Raw genomic sequence first — 17154 nt, 5'->3', positions numbered from 1 at the left:
GCACACACCGAGGTTGATGCAAGCTGCCTTCCTTATAGCTTGGATGCCCCCAAGCTTTACCCATTGCTAGAAATGGGATGACATATCAGCAAAAACTCATATTCCTCATCCATCAAGACCATTCCTCCTTTCGTTTGGTTTGATTTTGAACTTTTATTGAGCTTGGGCCAAGTTCAACACAAAAATAGGCTTTATGGGTTCTTTATTCGACAATATGATTGCCTCTCTATTGGGCCCATATCGTCTTGGGCTCCATGGGGTTTGTGTGTATGTCTACTTGCTGGCCCAAGTACTCCTTAGTCACATTCATTTTGGGTCTCGACAAGCCCGATTTTTGCTGAACCTTTTAGAGATCTCAACACTAAATATATAAAAAGTAAAGAAAAACCTATTTGTCACTCTATATTTCACGATGTACCACTGCTAAGTGAAACTCTTATTAAAATATTAATAGAAAAAATCTTCATTATTTATTTTATAATATATATATATATATATACTATATAATTTTTGGTTGAAGAAAAAATTCTGATTTTATATGAATACGATATGCTTTCTACCATGTGACATGAAGCTAATTTCTGTTTTTTATACTTATTAATTATATTTATGAAATATTTTTCTTAATTTACATTTGATATTATTTGTGCATATTACGACATAATCCTGGTATAATAGTGGCACACTCAAAAGCAAACATGGAAATTACAATTTAGTTAAATTCAAAATTCCAAACCTCAAGTGCCAAGTAAAGAATATATAGCAGCCGACATCTTTCCCTTGCACAAAAGAAAATATGCCTTGCCGGTAGGTAAGAAAATAAAAGCAAGAGAATTTCAGCTTTAATATAGAAAAGCAATAAACTATAAGATAAAGCAAGAGAGTTTCAGCTTTAATATAGAAAAGTAATAAACTATAAGATAAAGCAAGGGAGAGATGGGAATTTCAAAGTAAAGAATAGTTTCTGAGTGGCACAAGAGACTAGCCTTTCACTTTGCCGAAAGGGTAAAAGGCTAAAAGCAAGACATCATGTATGGGAATTTCAAACATAACAACTTAAACTTATTTTCCTTGTTTGGATAGATTCATTTAAAAATTAGAGTATTAGAAGTATTTATTATTAAATTGGAGTATTGTTGTAATCATAAATTTTTTTTGGAGCAAATAGTACTATAGTAGTCATAATTAAATGAATGAGTAAACAAAATGTTAGTATGAACATTTCAGAAAAATGAAATGAAATGTTTGTAAGTCATATGGACATGGATAAAAGATTATAAAAAAGATATAAAGAAGTGAGAAAAAGAAGATAAATAGAGAGAAATACTATGTTCACAATACTTCTACAACAAATCATAAGTGATAGGTTGTTATTAGTTGTAAGCAACAAACTAATTTTTAAGTTGTAGATTCAAATTAGAACCAATAACAACTTATCACTTATGATTTTTTGTGAAAATATTGTTAATGTTATATTTCTCGTAAATCAAGGTTGACAACCACAAATGTCTTAGTTACTTGTTTCTCTTTTTTCTTTATCTATTTTGTTTCTTTTGTAACTGAGAAGGTTTTTTTTTGGGCATGATAGCATAATTTGAATTTGATGAAACAGTGAAGAACTTGATTCCTCCTAAAAAGCAATACCCTTTAGTCCTATATATAGTTGAATTAATAGATGAGCTCCACCAGATAAACTTAGCTATGACAAAAATGAAGTTGAGGCTAACTTGAGGTTTCTAAGGGTGTTTTGAAACCAGACTGAATTTCTATTTCTGTAAGTATTGATGCATATTTTTGCTACTTTGTTTACATGTGTTTGATTTTTCTATTTATTAAGTATTATTAATCAGTGTTTAACTCTCACTTTTGCACACCAAATCGGCTAACACTTGAGCTGTTATAACTCGTAACTGCTAGATGAAATGATGACTTAGTGCATGTAGTTTGAGTTGTAGATCTAATCTATTAAGGTATTTATTATTCTCCAATGATTTTCTATCTATAATCAAGATTTGAAATTAGCATATATAACACCTAGCTTAACCAAATTGGAACACAAAAATTTTAGATAAACTCTATAATGGAGAACCTATATATATATATATATATATATATGTATATATGTATATATATATATATATGTATGTATGTATGTATGTATATTATTTGCAAAAATTGTATACTTGTTGAAGGCATCAAAATTTGTTAATGAATTTTAAAAATATCAAGGAAAAAGTATAGTTCCTTAAAGTTAATGGGTTTCTAAAAATCATTTATCATGAAAAAAATCACTAAAAATGCTAAAAATCCTGTCAATAAATGAAAATGTAAAGCTAATAAGAATATTGTATAGGAAAATGTAATAATAGTAACATTTTAATCAAGGTTTTCAGAAAAACTCATTTCCCTACAATCTTCAAATACTATTTTTCCCCCTCTTTTTCTTGTCAGTGAAAGAAAACGTATATAGAAAAAGAAATCATGACCTATAAGATAGAGAAGCATATGACTCTAGCTTGCTTGGCAAGCCTAATTTTCTCTCTTATACTTTTTCTCCTTTTTCTAAAATTTCACTTGATGATGTTAACTTAGCATATATTTAAGAAATTGCTGGGAAAAATTATTGGCTATTGAATCCTGATATTTGTCTCTTTCTCCAAATTGGCTAGCACCAAAGATAATAATTGGAGACATTACCGTGGTTGGAAGCAAACGATTTCTTTTTAGAAAAGTTTAAATTATGGCACCATCTTAATTTTTTTTTTTTTTTTTTTATATAGATTTTCAACTTATGGAGTCCGCTTTTGATGATTGTGCTCTTTATCATCAGACCAAAATACCAATTGGCTTTTGGTGTAGGCAAGGATTGAACCCTGGATCTCTTATTCAACCATCAAAGACTTTACCAGTTGCGCTAATTAGATACACCTTGATCATCTATAGAGGTATTTGTGGAACTCCATTATTTTTCCTTGATGATCTATATTTGCATTCAAGGTTCCACCTAACTCTATTTTTTTTTTAAATGTATTGGATATTATATTGTTTGTGCATGGGATAGAGATGGAGCTTCAACATTATAGACATGAGCATCCATTGGATATCAATAAAGCCAAGGGAATAGGATTGCTTTGTTCAATGGTTGGAGGAGGGGGGATTTGTACCCCGAATGTTTCTATTGGAAACACCAAGAAATGTCTTTGTTATGGGTGCTTAGAACCAGTTTTGGGTCCTCGGTCTAGGTGTGTAGAATGCAAAGGATGCTATCATCATAAATCATGCGCGGAACTACCTTCGAATTGCAATATCCCTAATGCACAAAAACATCCTCTTATTCTCTTTGAAAAATCGCATTTTAAGAGGACAAAGGATATAGCAAATGCAAAATATGAAGAAAAAAAAATTGTTTTGGATGCACTTATCGTTGTTCTTATTACGACTTTAACCTTCAAAATAAATGTGCTTCTTTATCACTCACCATGGAAGCTGAAGTTCACAACCACCCATTGAACGTCCTTTGGAAGTTGATCACGTTCACTTGCAACCTTTGTGGCAAAGAAGGCAACGGTGTGTAGAATGCAAAGGATGTTATCATCATAAATCATGTGCGGAACTACCTTTAAATCTTGCGCACAAAACATCCTCTTATTCTCTTTGAAAAATTGCATTTTACAAGGACAAAGGATATAGCAAATGTAAAATATGCACACAAAAAAAAAATTTGTTCCGAATGCGCTTATCGTTGTCCTTGTTACGACTTTAACCTTCAAAATAAACGTGCTGCTTTACCACCCACCACGGAAGTTGAAGTTCACAACCACCCATTGATCATCCTTGGGAAGTGGATCACGTTTGCTTGCAACCTTTGTGGCAAAGAAAGCAATGGTGTACCCTAAATACATGCCTAATGTGGTTTCTATATGCATAAAAGTTCTGCTTCTTTCTCATGTAGAATCAAAGTTGTACATCACAAGCACCCTCTTAATCTTACCCATTCTCTTAAGAGTGATGCTTGATAGGGATACAACAAATTTTATTACATAAAATTGATGCATCATCAATTATTGAAAAGTAATTCAAACATACATTTATTAGATTGCTGATGTCCACCAAATACATTCATTATCACAATAATTTATAAACATTTTGTATTATTTGTATCATTTTCCTTCTCTTAAAAAGTTAACATAGACCCCGTTGGGAAAAAAAAATTTTGACATAGACTATGGCCTTTGTCAACTTTTTTTATAAAATGGATATAGAATACAAGATTTACTATTACTTGAGTTGCAATTTTGTTATCCACCTCAATTTTACTATAAATAATGTAAAGAAGAAGTACATAACTTTGTTGGAACTTAATGATGAGAAGTTCACTCAATCAAAAAATATGTTAGAAAATGAAAATCCAAAGCTCAATCAATCCATTGACTGAACAACTTACAAAGTAAAAAAAAAATCTCTATGGACACGACTTAAATAGCCACAAAAATCAAACACTTCACTCATAAGCACAACTTAGAACTTACTAATGAGGTTCAAAATAAAGAAAAAAAAAAAGACAAAAATACACTTTTAATCCTTACATTTTGGGCCAATTCTCGATTTGGTCCCTAAATTGATTTTGCTCCTAGGTCAATCCCTAATTTCAGAAAATTGATTCTATTTTGATCCCTGTTGTCAACCCAGTAACAGAAAATCAAACGTGGCAGATGGAGCACATTATTAGCATGTTAGATGCTGACGTGGCTAATTATCGAGTTAATGTGATCATTAAAAAAAGATTTTAAAATGTCACATCATCATATAAATGAATTATAAATAAAAGAAAAAAAATTAAATTCTCAATTTTAATTTTAATTGTGAAAAAGTAAAAAACAAACAAAAAATAAAATAAAATAAAATACAATCTAATTAAAAATAGTAATTAAATTTTTTTTTCTTTTCTTCTTTTCATTATTTTCGGAAGAACATGTATGGTTGCCAAGAAAATTAAAATTATCAATATTTTCTTTTCTTTTACAGCATTTTCTTAGCAAATAAACATGCAAAAATTCATTCAAAATCTTTATCCTCCATCAAAATCTCCAAAAAATCAAACCCATAAATCCAAAAAAGATCATCAAATCCAAACGAAAAAAACAAACCCAGAAATTTGAAATAAACACAACAACAACAACCCAAAACCCAACCCCAACCCCAACCCCAACCCACATCATTGTGCTCTGCATTTTTGGTCAATAGCCTTCTCAAATCCAACAAATCTGACCAACCAAAACATTGAAACCCAAAAAATACCTTGCAATCCGAAGCCTAAAACAACAATTAACCCAGCCAACAATCGCCAATCAGACCAACAAACCAACCAACCAATCCTGCAATCTGAAACCCACAAGAACATATCAAACCACCAAGCACCACCACTGCCACCGATCAGTCCATCAAGCCACCGCAACCCATGCCAACAACAAACCCATCCAACGATCCACCCCCAACCACCATCGGACCAACCACCACTTCACAACCATTGATCCAAGAGATAGCTTTAGAGATTTTCCCATATCTATGATCTGAGAGAGGGACTTTAGAGCTTTAGAAAGATGAAAGAAAGAGAGAATGAGATTTAGATCTGAGAGAGGGAGCTTTAGAGATTTTCGTTTGGGTAAGCAAAACTCCAACTCTCATACTTGAACCATTATGATTTGGGACTTATTTCTATTGTTGCTAGATAGGGATACTAAAAATTTTATTACATAAAATTGATGTGTCATCAATCATTGAAAAGTAATTCGAACATTCATTTATTAGATTGTTGATGTCCACCAATTACATTCATTGCCACAATTGTTTATAAACATTTTGTATTATTTATATCATTTTCCTTCTCTTAAAAAGTTAACATAGACTCTTGCTGAAAAAAAAATTGGCATAGACTATGGTCTTTGTCAAATTTTTTTATAAAGTGGACATAGACTATAGGCTTTAGTATTGCTTGAGTTGCAATTTTTTTGTCCACCTCAATTGCGCTATAAATAATGGAAACAAGAAGTAAATAAATTTGTTGGAAGTTAATGATGAGGAGTTCACTCAATCAAAAAATATGCTAGAAAATTAAAATCCAAAGCTCAATCAATCCATTGACTCAACAACTTACAAAGTTCTAAAAAAAATCAATGTGGAGGACACCACTTAAATAGCCACAAAAAACAAACACTTCACTCATAAGCATAGGTTAAAATTTATTGACGAGGTTCAAAATAAAGAAAAAAAAAATGAATGGTGCATACAAAACATTCTCCCTCCACTTTTTTTTTAATACATTGAAAGTTAAGAGTGGGGGGATTTAAACCTTGGATATTTTTGTTATAAACAACAATAGATATCAATTGAGTTACAAGACACTTAGCCTGTGTAATGTGTAAAGTGTAACTTTTTTTTTTCAAAAATCTTGTTTTTGGATCACCTAGAAAAAAAGTGACAACCACTCACCCTCATCCCAAAGGCATCTAATGGGAGTAAGGTTTTTCCACGTAATGTTGTGTGTTGCAATGACTTCACCTACAATTGTGAAACATGCATGTTTGATCTTGATGTTTAATGTAGTTTGATCTTGTTGTATTTATTCCTTTTTAATTCATATATTTTACTATCGACAGGTTAATTTCTTATATTGGCTTCAAATTAAATATCTTCACCATAATTTGCAAGAATTTTTTTCTTTAAATTATCTTCTCCATAAACACAATTTTTTTTTTTATAATAACTTCCATGTTTAACTCTGACCATATGGGTTGTCTTTAAACAAATGGTTGGTAGGAGGATTTGAATTCCATATACTATAATATGATTTCTTTATTATGCTTTTTGGACCAATACATTCTTTAAAAAAGGTTACTATGGGTGATTTGATAAAGCCGAAAGATTGGTTTTTATAATTGTTTAATATAAAGCATGTTAGTATATTCATTTTCAAATACATAGCCATGTAGATTGTGTTTTGATATAAACTCAAATTCTCACTTCCAAACTTAATAAGGAAGTAAGGATTAATTTAAACAAAGATTAAACAGTAAGAGGGAGAGATAGGACTTATGATGGGAAACTCAAAAAACACAATACCAAAACACATCATCCCAAAGTAGAGGTATTAAAAACATAAATATCAACCTAAAATAGAGTTACAAGAAAGAATTAAAGATCTAGAGAGACATAACAATATCATTTTTTTTCAGGAGGGAATATGAGAGAGAATAAAAGATGATGAGAAGATTATTCAAAATAAAAAGTATAGTTGTAAACACCAAATTATCTATGTCATGCTATGTAATAGAATAATATTATATCATTATATACTATATTTATAACAAAATAGGATCACATCTAACAATCAAAGGAAAAAAAAAAAAAGAAAACAAAAGGAGTGGACTGAATTGGAGCGAACAAATTGAATTGAACCGAATTTGACTGAATGGATGGACTAAATAGACCGAAGGGAATTGAATTAGACCGAATGGACCAAATGGACTAAAGTGGCTCTAAGTTTTTTTTTTTTTTTTTTTTTTTTTTTTTTGATAGTGAAACTAGCTTCATTTAATTAAAATGAACCAAAATACAATGCTTCTAATGCTAGTGGGGGGGATTCCTCCAACCATATAATCTCATCCTCAACTCCTTTAGCAAATTTAGCCAAAGAGTGAGCCACAGAATTGGCAGAATGACACACACAACTTACAGACACAGCTCATAGGCTTGAACTGAGACATTGGATATCTCCATACAAATGACCCAAATGTGATAGAGTAGCCTGTGAACATGCTATTGTCTGCATAACTGTTGCATTATCACCCTCCATAATCAACTCCACAAAACCCAAGTCTAGAGCAAACACCAACGCTTTTTGGCATGCTAGCACCTCAACCTCCTCATTGTCAGATATTAATCGACCCTTCGCCGTCATGGCTACCATCACTTCCCCCAACTCATTGCAAATTACTGTGCCAAAACTGGAGGCATTAATGTCATTGAATATAGCCGCATTGAAATTGAGTTGGAAACAATTCTCTAATGGTGGACTCCAGGTAGCACCTCTCGCGGCTGTCAACTGGACAGCCAATTGAGCCAAGTGCTGTTACGCCTCCTTATATTCTTCTATAAACTCCACTGCCCTCGTCACCAGCCAAGAAGGTTCCTGCATGACTCCTCCATGAGTAATAGTATTCCTTTGATTCCAAATCAACCAAGCTTGGACAAGGAATAATTTGAACTCTTCCAATGACAATTTATTCAATAACTCCTCTGCTAGCTATAACACATCAAGCTATCCTCCAGCACATTTCTGTAGCCTTCTTGTACACCTCCCCCAAACCCCCCAAGCCACAGTGTTAGGTTTTGGCCCCTGTAAATTAGATTGTTTAATCTAATTAATTAACCAAGTGAATACTTAGGTTTATTATTCAAATCTAAGTTAAAACAATAAAGTCATATCATGTAAAGCAGTGGAAAATAAATAACACAATGATATGATGACCCAGGAAAACCAAATCGGTAAAAAACTTAGGGAGGATTTAACCTAGCTATCCTCAAGGTAAAAAGCAAATCCACTATAGAGTATCGAAGTTTACAATAAGACTTAGACCACTAACATTCTATTGCTACCACATGTATAACTTACTGACACGACCACATGCAAACTCTGAATTCGCGGACTTCTTCTCTATTAGGCCTTTGCAACACAAGCACCCACACTTGTGACTTTATAAAAACAAACTCTCCTGTTTGTGACTCCAAGACCACTCTTAAAGGTTTAGATCTTTAACTATTGTTGATCTTGATGTAGCAACTTCAGATCTACGGTTTTAAAGATATGAGAGTGATATTTGGTAGTGACTTTAATAGAGGAAGGCACAAAACCTTTTAGATCTCACAAGGGCACCTCCAAAGTCATCAAAAGATCTCTAAAAAACGTGCTTAGGGTTTCCTTTATATACTAGAGGAAGTAGATCTAAGACCTTAATCCTTTTGGGGCTTGAACTGCTACCAAACTTAAAATTCTGCAGACCCGTATTTCGATCAGCCGAGCCTATCTTTCGATCGATCGAACCAGGTAGATTTTGAAACCTTCTTTTTGCAGCTTACTTGTTCTTGAATCTTGACTTGAATCACCTTGAGTATTGTCTAATAATATCTATAGACTCTAGGATCTATATCTAGACAAGTTTGTGCTCACGATTTTTCAATTATTTCAAACTTTTAGAACCTAACACACACCACATTCCCACAAAGCATGAAGTGCAAATTCCATTGTCGTTGTACATAACCCACAAGTGCCATCCTCAATTACATGTCTGCCAACCAAGTTCTCCTAAGTAGGCAAGATGTCATGCAAGAGCACCATCCGAATACTTTGATCTTGTTTGGGATGTGGAGTCTCCATAGTTTGGTCCTCACCGAAGAGCTCACCCCTGACAAAGAGCTTTCACCCTGCATGTCTTCCTCCCTCTTAAGCTGTCTAGCCACTTAATACCCTGTTTTGACTAAAAAGTTGCCATTTTTTGTGTGCAGCCAAAACATTGTGTCAAGAGTATGACAACGGCTCTGTGGTATCCGATTGATAGCTTTTACATCCACTCTATGAAACATCAGATCAATTAATTGACGATCCCAAGTTTTGTCCGACCAATCAATTAGTTTGCACACATGCCACGCCCACTCCTCTTCCGCTGGTGTATGGAGCACCATATTAGTTGAATGGTTCAGTATCCACTTGTCCTTCATCACTCAAATCTTAGACCCATCTCCCACCCTCCAACAACATCCTTTCTTCAAAATTGGTTGAGCTGCCACTATGCTCTTCCACACATAGGAGTTGTTTGGTGTGTCCTTTGCCTCCAAAAAGCTGCACCCAAAAAAAAAAAAAATACTTTGCTTTGAAACACCTATAAAGCAGTGAATCCTTTTTTTGCATTAACCTCCAACCTTGCTTAGCTAGCATTGCCAAATCGGAGCATCAGATATCCCTAAACCCCATGCCTCCTTCCTTCTTAGGTTGAGAAAGCAAATCCCAACTCTTCCAATGGATCTTCCTCTCATTAGCCATCTATCCCCACCAAAACCTTGCACACATAGCATTCAGTTCCTTGCAAATCTTCACAAGTAATTGAAAAACTCCCATTGTATAAGTTGGAATAGATTGTGCGACCATCTTTTATTAACACCTCCTTTCTAGCTCTAGATAGCATTTTGCCTTTCCATCCTTGTAATTTTTTCCCAACTCTATCTTTAAGGAAAGCAAAAGTTTGGTGTTTTGAGCGTCCTATCAGTGTAGGTAAGCCCAAATATGTCTTAAACCTGTCCACTTCCTTAACATTCAGCTTATTCTTTATCCAATCCCTTTGTGCACCATCAGTATTACTGCTGAAATAAATAGAAGATTTTATAAAGTTTATAAGCTGACCATAACTTAACAATAAGTATTGTTAATGTTGTCTCTTTTTAAGAAAAATAAAATAAATAAATAGATGTTTTGAAATGAGTTTGGATTCATTAAATATATGTGGAACAAATTTAAAATTAAAGTGCTAAAATAGGGGTTATCATTATCATTAACCCCCTTTTTTTATTAAATTCATCTTCAGAGTACAGAGTGAGTCTATAAAATCATCTTCAGAGTCTTCGTCATTGGATTCATTTTCTTCATAGCTGTAGTCCTTTGCATAGATAAAATATAACCTAGAATAAAGATGATCTCCCCGAAATCATTAAACCAACAAAACATCTTCAGATGATTCAACAATATACCTTTTGATATTCAAATTGATTTTACTTGGAGGAGGTGCAATAGCTTCAGCCCTTGGCTTCTTGTTATCATCAATTAGACAAACAAAAACTACACCATAAAAACTACCTTTGAAGAATGTAATCAGAGAAGTATTGACGATTTTTATGTCCCTCCAAGCTTTATATCCTAAGTTCAAATCTTTTGTCCCATATATTGTGCTCTACTCCATGCTCCACTAATAAAAACATAATACTTGGCTTCTTTTATTTATTTTTCTTTAGAACGTTAGTTAACATCCGTAAGTGCTTTGTTTTTATGTAAAAATATTAACTCTGTCTCTCTGTCATGACGGTGCCTCAAATTAAGCAACCCGAAGACACTCAGACATCACCTCCTCCCCACCGGTGTTTCAGCCACCTTCTCTGTTTCAAAAGATCAACCCAAAATAATGTGATTAAATCTGGTATGCAATTTTTTATAGCAGATTTATTAAATTTTTTTTTTCCTTTCCATGTTCTTTTGCCAAAAGTTTTCATTTTCTAAGAATCTTAATTGGAATTTAACATTTTAGTTTTTGGTTTAAGATTTTAGAAATCCCGTAGGGAAGCTTAGAAACAAATGAATTTAATAATTTTTTTGGTTTTCAAAGCTTCTCCCATTGCCCATTCCTAGAACAAACACGCAGGAAACGAATCGTTTACAAATTGGAATTTAAGAATCTTCATTGAAAATCAATCTAAGCAGTGATAAGCAGTGTCATGTACAGGGGTGAGAAATTGTACTGTTATGATTTGGGTTTGGCGGTAGTTCATTGTTTTATTTTGTTTAAATGTTGATTTTGAAAATGCATAGGAGATGTTTTGTAAAAATATCTATTAGAAACTTTAAACTAATACTGAGCTGTTTTATTATGGCTTATACTAAGTACTTTTTTAAAATTTTGAAGTTTATGCTCTGATTGGTCTCTGTGTTGAATAGAGCTATGAAATTAAGCAAGAAAATATCACCAGTTTTTGCTTGCATTAACTTAAGAGGTATATGGAGATCCTCTTGTGCATCCCCAGCCAGAGCTATTGTGAACTTTTGACCCCAATTGCTAGGTTTCTTCTCAAAATAGAGAGACCTTTGCTACTGCTTTACTTGTGAACTACACAAATTCATTTGGATTGTTTTAGCAATTATCTAATGGGTGAATCTTTGGTCCTTTATGCATTCAGATAGGAACAGACTTTGAAGATTTTATGTGCTCTTGGTTGTAATAGCATTGGAATTTTTGCCATGAGAAACTAAACAAATTATTCTAAAGGAGTAGCGAAAATATTTACAAAAATGATAACAAAATACTATATGTTTCACAATAATTTCTTCTTGGTAGTAATTATTTACATTCACGTAGTGATGGCTCATGTGGTTTTCTCACATTACAAGCGTTAAATAGAATGTACAATCAAGAAGCAAGAGACACAGCAAGTGTGGAACTAAATAAGTACATGTGATTTCTTGTTTACAGTTGTGTAGGGTCACAACACTTAAGATTGTTTAAGCATTTGATCTTGAAGCATGCAAGACTCTTTTCCACCATTATGTGAGAATTATGTATTATCAATGGAAAAGTTGACTATTGTCAACTATCACGTTATTAACTTATTGTGACCTTGTGATCAAGGTGTACATATTAATAAAATTTTGCTCATATCTTGAATCAAATTTTGATAATAACTAGTTGCTAATCCATGTAATGCATGGGAAAGTTTGGCAATTTTATTTTAATATATTATACATATTTGTTTTCTTTATTAAGTACCAATAAATCAAAAAATGTCAATTATTTTCATATTAACATGATATAATATTATATATGTTATCTCTAGAGTATAAATGAACAAATGAATCAAGGTTAATAGTAACTTGACGGTTACTTCATAGGTTCATATAACAATTTCCACATTAAAATTGCAATAATATAACAACAAAAACTCACATACAAATAAATACGCAAATAATTTGTTTATGCTTGTATGCTTCCACTTCTCATGAATGGAAATCTTTATTACTGTATATAGTCATATCTCTATATTGTTGTACATTCTGCAGAGAGATTGTATTTTTGTATGATGTAGTCTCATTTTTCACCTCAAGGCAAAGTTAAACATGACCCCAAAGAGTAACAAAAAGTTGTTTTCAGGCCCTTAGCAGTGTTCTTTCTTTTCCATGGTACCCTAGATACTCCCAAAAGTGCAGCTTATATGCCTTGAAAAAGGAAATAACTTATTAACTTCCTTGACAATAACAAACAATAACAAAGACCTCTCTATGAAAATGTCCACTTAACAAAATAATAATCATATTCTTTAGTTTCACCAATCCGTAGTTGAAGAAAAGTGAGGTTTTAATATTAGAAAAAATTCATTTTCCACTAGTTTCTTCCTTCATCCTTTTAACAAAATCCTCCATCTAGTGATTGGTGCAAACATTAGTTCCACGATCCTTGCTAATAGCTAATTTTTCATCATTCCCCATTGTAAGGACCAGAATTGGATTCCTTACCCAAAAGGTGGATGGACTTAGGCCCAAAAAGCTCAATACAATAAATTTGTAGAGAGTGGGTTGGAAATCTGGGCCCTAATGAATCAAACAATAAGTAAAGTAGATTTGATGACTAGAAAATGAAGATAGACAAGTTTGAACTAAGGAAAATCGTCATCGGCACAGTCCGAGGAGATCAGTTCTTATATATTGATTCCCAAGTTTGATTGCAAGTTCAATTCTTTATTGCTACAGTGTTTTTCTTTTTATTTCTAATCCTCCTTTCCTTAGGGGTCTCTTACATTATATATCTCCCTTTGAATAATCTTGGTCTTCCACTTGTTGATCAAGCTACTACTTGAGTACTTGTTCCATCGGACACCCACAGGCCCTTTTGTGAGTTAGGGCGACTAAAGCAGCACTGTTCAAGGGTCTTCTCCACATAAATGCGGTCAGAGAGTTAGCTACGGAGTATTCAATGTGGTGGTAACAGCTTTTTCTTGGATATTTCCTAGCTTCCATTTTGTCATGTACGTTCACAGTGCATATCTTTATCAACAGAACTTCCTGGAGTGTCACTCTGGAAAGTAGAACTCAACTTCTGACCCTTCTTTGCTTAGTTGAGGAGGTACTCCTCCTCGGCCTGCCTCTCCCAGTCTTTACAGCCACGGCTTGCTCGTGAAGTTTTTAGTCTTATTCCTTCCTCACTGTTGATTTATTCTCAGACCACTATGTCTTCTCAGACAAGGCCCAAGGCCCAATATATATTTGGGCCTGCATCCCCACACCCACCAAACACAATCCAAAATATATTATACATGGAAACTAAACTTATGCATGCATTGGAAGAAAAGTGATATTGGACTGTCAGCAACAATATTGAATTGCAAACAATAAGAAGCGGTGTCTTATATTATATGTAGATAGATAGAGATTTTCACTATTAATAAAGTGTGAGGAGAGGAAGAGATGAAGGAGTTAAAAAGCCAAAGTCTGGCATTAGGAAACTAAGGGGTTGCCGTTTGAGATTGTAAACATGGAACACAAAGGGTTGTTATTTGAAATTATAACAATGGAACACAAAGGGTTACTGTCTGAAATTATAACCGTGAAAAAGTAAGGGTTGTGAATTATTTTCTTTTTATTAGGATTTTTAAATTTAGAAAAACCATTTTTAAATTGTAGGACAAATTCAGGAAAAAAAAATAGTAATGACATGGCTGTTGATATAGCTCAACCTGAGCGTAGCAACATTAAATACTACGCTTCAGCTTTTAGTAATATATAGATATAGATGTATATATCCTTGGAAGACTCTTGATATGTAATTCTTGTTTTCAAGAGAATATAGGTCTGTTTGGTAACATTATTTAAACAACAATTTTAATTATTTAAACAACACAACTCGTATTTTTATAACACTTTTTCACTCACACGTATTTTCACAACACTTAAATAATGTTATTAGAATAACATTACCAAACGGCCCTATTGTGTCAAGTCGCACTACTAGCACTATCTCTGACTTGAAAGATTACTTTTCAGAAGCCATCAAAACCATTGAACAATTTCGTGCACAATTAAACATTTAAGTATAGAAGATAGACTATTAATTAATTAAACATTTTGTCTCTCCACACCGCAATAGAAGATAGAATTATTATTATTGAATCTAAAAAACAAGTACAATAATACCAGTGACCAATTTGGTCTGGTACATTAAACTAGGAGAATAATGCTAGAGATATAAACTTTTTTACAAAAAATTTTACAAATTGCTGATGTGGTGAACGATTATTGGTAAATAAAAAAGTGTTATTAATAGTTGGCCTAGATGAAAATCAATAAGAAGTAGGCCACATTAATAGTTTGTAAAAAATGTTGTAAAATAGTAAAGGAAAAAGTGTTATTAATAGTGGGCCTAGATGAAAACCAATAAGAAGTTGGCCACATTAACAATTCGTAAAAATGTTGCAAAATAGTTCGTGAATGTAGCATTACTCTAAAACAGAAGGCCATGACAAATAAAATCAAAAAACTATCCCTTGAACCCATGCTAGGTGTCTTTCCTCCTTTGTGCTACTATTTGGTGTATACACAACAGTCTCCTCGTAATCTTGTAGCAATAGATCGGCCATATCCATTACCTAGTTTGGGTGAAGCTATTTCCCCTCAAAAGTAAAACGTGTTCCTTGCATTCCATAATGCCCACACCAGCATGCCCTGTTTCTCAATTTGATGCACAATGATATGGGTGGAATGAAAGTTTAACAGATTGTTTGATACACATATTGGTTCAGATAATGAACAAGATAGAGGGTCATGAAGCAAAAATCAACCCATCTAGGGGTCTGAGACAGGGGGATCCCCTTTCTCCCTATCTCTTCATCATTGGCTGTGAGGTCTTGGCTAGGCTAATTAGTAGAGGGGAGATTAAGGGTAATATTAGAGGGGTGCATTTAGCAAACGGAGCTCCACCTATAACAAAGCTTTTCTATGCTGATGATGTGATGCTATTTTGCAATGCCAAGCTGTCAGAAATAAAAACTCTGCTGAATTGCCTGGATTGCTATGGCAAATGGTCTAGGCAAATTATAAGTGTTGAGAAGTCCGGCATTTTTATTCGAAAGGAGTCCATCCTGAGTTTCTTAGACAAGTTAAAGGCCAGTTGGGATTTAAAAAGCTCAAGCATGGAACTAAGTACTTAAGGGTGCCATTATTCTTATCTAATAACAAGACTAGAGATTTTGCCTATGTGAAGGAGAAGGTAGATGCAAGATTGGCTAGTTGGAAGAGTAAAAACCTTTCTTGGGCAGGTAGAGCTACTTTGATTAAATTTGTTGCCCAATCCATCGATAATGATACTATGTCCACCTTTTTGCTCCCAAGGAAAATTAATGACAAGTTAGATGCAGCTGTGAGACGTTTTTAGTGGAAGCCAAAAGAGGATTCTAATAAGTTTTATACTCCTATGGCATAGGATATTTGTGTAGGCCGAAAGATGAAGATGGACTTGGTTTTAAAAAGCTTGAGAAGATGAATCAAGCTTTAGTTTCCAAATTGGGATGGTGGATTCTGTCTAAGAAAAATTGTTTTTGTGTGAAGCAATTGGCTGCTAAGTACAAGGTTAGAGCTGATTAGCTTGGAGCTCCAAAAGCCTCTAATGCATCTTAGGTTTGGAAGAGCATTGAAAGGGTGAAGGATATAATCAAGTTGGGAGCGTGTAAATTAGTAGGTTCTGGGAATTCTATTTTAGTTTGGGAAGACCCTTGGTTACCTGACAAATCAGGTTTTATTCCAACACCAAGGGCTTAAGTAAATAATTCTTGCTTGGTAGTTTCTCAACTTCTAAATTCTTTGGGTTCAGGCTGGAATGATATTTTGTTAAATGATCTGTTTGACCATAAGTCTATTGTAGCTATTAAAACATCCCAATTTGGTCTTTTGGTATGGAAGATAGATGGACTTGGACCAAATCTGAAAATGGGAAGTTCTCGGTGAAATCTTGTTATCGTTTCATTTCTGAGGGAGACAATTCATCTAGCAGTGTTTCTCTTACAAGGAATATATGGAAGGCCATCATTCATGAGAGGCTAAAGATGCATCTTTGGAGAATTGCATTCAATCTTCTTCCCACTAAGGACAAATTGAGTGAGTTTTCCCCTTCCTCTGATACTAGCTGCCCTCTTTGTAATGCTAAGATAGAGTCAGCCCTACATCTTTATACTCACTGCCATATTGCTAGAGCTATTTGGTTCGATAGTCATTGGAACATTAGAATTGATAGTTGGCATGTTCAATCTCCGTCTCATTTGATTGAGTTACTTATTGATCCTCCTCCATCTCTCCAG

The 17154-nt window shown here is 33.6% G+C and overlaps 1 long non-coding RNA gene across 2 annotated transcripts; it reads left to right on the top strand.

Annotated features, from left to right (window-relative positions):
- Window positions 1-1694: 1694 nt before the first annotated feature.
- On the top strand, window positions 1695-4094 carry LOC115987047. 2 transcript variants are annotated; one of them, XR_004090960.1, is made up of 4 exons: window positions 1704-1774; window positions 1851-1970; window positions 2781-2945; window positions 3062-4094. It is a non-coding gene; the product is annotated as an uncharacterized LOC115987047 (long non-coding RNA). The 2 variants fall into 2 exon arrangements; XR_004090959.1 differs by lacking the exon at window positions 1851-1970 and having other exon boundaries at window positions 1695-1774.
- Window positions 4095-17154: the final 13060 nt, after the last annotated feature.

Source organism: Quercus lobata, chromosome 4, assembly GCF_001633185.2.
Source record: "Quercus lobata isolate SW786 chromosome 4, ValleyOak3.0 Primary Assembly, whole genome shotgun sequence".
In the NCBI taxonomy this organism is placed as follows: domain Eukaryota; kingdom Viridiplantae; phylum Streptophyta; class Magnoliopsida; order Fagales; family Fagaceae; genus Quercus; species Quercus lobata.
This window is presented reverse-complemented; position numbering and strand designations above follow the sequence as displayed.